The sequence below is a fragment of the Phaenicophaeus curvirostris genome, chromosome 4, assembly GCF_032191515.1.
Source record: "Phaenicophaeus curvirostris isolate KB17595 chromosome 4, BPBGC_Pcur_1.0, whole genome shotgun sequence".
NCBI lineage: Eukaryota > Metazoa > Chordata > Aves > Cuculiformes > Cuculidae > Phaenicophaeus > Phaenicophaeus curvirostris.
In genome coordinates, this window is record NC_091395.1 from 938,734 (window position 1) to 943,223 (window position 4,490).

A 4,490-nucleotide genomic window follows, 5' to 3' on the forward strand; every position below is an offset into this window, starting at 1 on the left:
AACCTGTCCGGGACAGCAATCCTGCCACGTGCTGGGAGGGTTTTTGGGAAGCTGCCTGCTGTCAGCACGCTGCCCTGGGCTTTGACAGCTCTGTTTTCCACACCGCACGCACCGAGCAGCTCTCATTTGACCAAACATCTCCTCCAGCACTCACCCACTCTATTTTGTGCAATGGCTCCATTTGCAAGTGCTCGGGGCAGATTCCAACCCCAGCAGTAACTGTAAGGGCAGCTGAGTGAAGCAGCACTGGGTTTACACTAGAAGGGGGAGCTGTCCTCAGCAAACCATCTCCTTTCCTGATATCACATCTTGCCTTGTTCTGAAATGAAGAGATAAAAGTGGTTAAATGTGGAGCTGCCTCAAGGTAGCAAAAGCTGCGTGGCTGCTGTTCATTCGGTCTGTGTGTCCCAGCTCAATCACAGAATGCACTCAGCTTTGAGATTGTGAGTGTTTATGTGTACAGTGGGCTGGAAAAATGATGTCTGTGCCTTTGGAAATGTAGGGGTTTGTTCCTCTGGAGTCTTGGAGACTGAGCTGAAATAGAGCTAGAAATTTTCACATTAAGAAAAGCCTCCCCAGACCAAATGCCGCCATGTGGTTGTTTTAAAAGCTAAACCAGCATTGCCTCTAACACCTGGAATGTTAACGGTGAATCTTCTGCTTTCCTCATTCTACTTGCTTTCCGGACAACAGGTTTTTTGCTGTAACAAAATGCGGTTCTGTAGGTGCGGGTGGGTTTTGGTTACCACGTCCTGATGGCAGCCAGCTGGGAGGGAGCACTGTGTACCCCCAGGGCAAACACAACAGGGTTTTAACTGGGGAAGAAAAATCTTTTATAGTCACAGGGCAAACTCCTTGGAGATGCTCTCCTACAGATGGAGCAGCAGCGCTTTGGGGTTTGCCTCTAAGGCTCCCCTAGGAGGATCCTGGCCATGTGAGCCTGGCTGACCTAACACCTGTTGGTGCCAATGAAAGTCACCGTGGGTAGTTTTGACTGTGTTTCTCAAGCAGGGTGAATAACAGGTCCCTTTCCTCACCTTAGCGGCTTGGGTATGAAGTCACCGTGGAGATGTGTATCACGGCTCCTCTGAAAGCACAGAGCATGGGAGTAAATTACAGTGCTGCACACTCTGAGGGACTGTGGTCTCACATGAGGACTGGGAACATGTGACAGAAACAGCAATATGTTTTTCTTCTGTGTCACATCTTATTTCCAACAGAGAAATAAAGGACATACGAGGATTAAGTTGAAAGAGGGGAGATTGAGATGAGCTCTTAGGCAGAAATGTTTTGCTATGAGGGTGACGAGGCCCTGGCCCAGGTTGCGTGGAGCAGCCGTGGCTGCCCCATCCCTGGAGGGGTTCAAGGCCAGGTTGGATGGGGCTTGGAGCCCCTGATCCAGTGGGAGGTGTCCCTGCCCATGGCAGGGGGTGGCACTGCATGGGCTTTGAGATCCCTTCTAACTCAAACTGTTCTGTTATTCTATGATTATGTGGAAATTTTCTCCTGGAAGTGCAGCTAAAGTCTTAGCTTTTGCTTTCACAATCTCTCTTGCACAATGTTTTTTTCTACCTGGTTCCCAAGCTGAGCAGATCAGGTGACAGGGAAACACATGCAGATGAAGGGAACGTGGATGTCCTTCTGTGTGAAAGGACTTCATCTCAGCAGAAAGATGCTGTGCCCTGCCTAGATCCATCCCCTAAGGGAACCTGGTCAAATCCCCTTGGCCAAGAAAGGTCTCCTCCCATCCAAACTGAACACTTTTTGTCTCAGCGTCTTTACTAAGACACATCCAGCCCATGGCGTGCGAGAGGGGCTGCTACTGTGTCATTGCGTGCCCATTTCTCCACTCCACTGCAGTGGCTGGTTTGGTGGTGCTCGAGTCCCATCACCTGACATGAGAATCAAACCCACGGTCCTGCTCCATGGCCACCACGGTCACTGGGGGACTCACACCTTTTCTGGATCCTGCCTGACAGAAAGGGGATCCAGAGACCCTGACTCTCTGGTCTTGGATCAAGGGTCCCCTTTGCCCAGTGGCTGTGGGGACCCTTCCCTGTTGGTCCAAGATGGGTGCAGGATTGTGTTACTGAGCCCCCTGCAGCTGGAGCAGAGCAAAGGGTCTTCAAGCATCAGTGAGACTCACAGTATCCCCCACTATGTGTGTCGTTTTCCTTCTGATTCACCCTGCCATCACGAAGAGGAGAGCATCTGGGATCGCCTCACCACAGCTGAGTTCTTTCCTAGCATCTTCCCACCCGGTGCATCAGGAGGTGAATTTTCTTTTCCTATTTGAAGTCATTCCGTATGTGAAGAAACAATGAATCACAAAGAGAAGCCTACAGCAATTAGAAGCTCCTTTCCTCTCACCTTTGCCAAAGCCAGATTTTTTTCCCCTAGAACAAAGCCCGGGCAAGCCTTCCTACGCACAACAACAATTACGTAGATCCCTCTGGATTTTGTTTCTTTCACAGGCCATGAGCAAGCAAAGCTCAGGAGAACACTCCATGTCACTGGCATGTTTGTTATGCTTCCTTGGAAATCCCATTGTTTGTTGGCAGTGCCTGCTTTTGGATGCAAGTGCTGTGCCCTCATGACGTTGGCTGCCTTTAGTTGTGCCAGGCTGCTAGCAAATAACCATGAAATCTGGAAAACTCAGAAGGTACTTCTGCAAAAAGCAAGGCTGGACAGTCTGGGCGTTCATTTCCACGTGGTATCGATGAGTGAGGGCTTTGCAAGTGCTCCCAGGCACACTTGTCCATTAGTGAGTGAAACCCCCGTGGGCAGCATACCTCGTGTCCCCTCTTCCTTGCGCTGTGGCGTGTCCTCCCCGGCAGGCTGGAGTGTGGGGACGCACTTTCCCAGGAGAGCAGTGCTGAGACACACCGTATGAGTAAGGTCTCGTTTGCATAGAGATTGCACACCCGTGCTGTGAAGGAGGGATCCCAGGCACAGTTTCATTTCCTCCTGTAGGTAGGTTTGCCACCAGGTAGGAAAAACCCTATTCCTGAAGTCCTTGGACAGAAACTACTTTGCATTGGCACACCACAGTGTTGTCCTCTGGCATGTTTGGGTCTGGCTGCATGCAGGCACACTCTGCCCTTCCGAACCAGAACGGAGTCTCCCCTTTGAGTCAGACTCCAGTATCCCACACACACGGGCCGCGCTTTGCTAACAACTCATTCTACTCCTAAAAGGCTTTTCAGCATCACTGATGCCCCAGTGTCTGCATGGCTCCTCCTCTCCTGGTGGGTTTCTCCCAGGAGGTTTCAGTGGGAGCAGAGGTTGGAAGGGAGGAACCCAGAGGTGGGAAATGCAGGGCTGACTGCGTTAGTTCCCACCGCTCAAGGCTTGCCCCGAATCACAGAGCTCAGCTACGCTCCCTTGCCATGGTGAGAGGTAACGGCTACTGCAGGTGAAGGAAACTGGCTGTGGACTGGTGCAGGAGTGCAGGTGCTGAGGGGAGATCCTGGTCCTGAGAGGTTTCGGTATCAAAATCGGCTGCCTGGCAAGGCCAGAGATTGGTGCCCCTGTTCCGTCTCACCTGGGCGATGCCGTTCTGAGTTACAGAATGGGTTTATCTGCCTCAGGGACCCCTTCAACATAGAAGCTTTTGGTGATAGGAGTCGTGCCCCTCCACCCTTGCCCAATGAAACCTTTATTCCAGATTTACCTGCTTCACTGATAATGAACGATCTCATTCATTCTCAACTCCAGAAAGTTGTTCCCAAGCTTACACAAGCTGCCTGGAACTGACATGCTCCTCTGTAAAAAGAGAGAGAAAAATCAATGGCGTTTGACTACAGTTGCATTATTTCAGGATTCAAAGATGTATTGACTTAACAGGCACGAGCCAGGTCACCCAGCACTGCAGCCAGAAAGGCTTTTTCTCCCACGTTAGCAGAGAGGTGGCAAATAAAAGAACAAACATTTAAAAGAAGGAGCTGAACTTTTAAAAAAATGCACAAGACTTAGAGGGATAATTCAGGAATGGCTGTACTATGTCATTCCAAGAGGCACCTTTCAGGTATCCTGGCCCCTGTGAGCGCCCAATCCTTTCTTTCGCAGGTGTTACACGCTGCATGTTACGTGACACAGTAAATAAACACACAAAATGCTTTGGAAGGAGCTGAAAGGCGGGGGAGCTGAGGCTGCTTGGGGCCCCGCTGACCTACAACAACTTTAGAATTGCCTCAGTTCTGTTGGGGTGGCTGCTCTCATCCCACAGCCCTTCCCTGGTGTCCCACGCCGGGTCCCTGAGAGGTCTCAACATCCTTTCTTGCCTTCACCTTCTTTCTCCCTGATTTTCCATCCCTTTATCACAACCTTTCAGCCTGGTTTCCACCTGGCTTTCAGCAGCAACCTAGAGGCTTGTGCCCCTGCTGTCTGTGTATCCCTCGAACCAGCCAGGCTCCTCTCCTGAAATTAACCCCTGTTTCCCCACATCTTATGCCTAAATGACAGCAGTTCCGGGAGAGGCAGCTGAACTG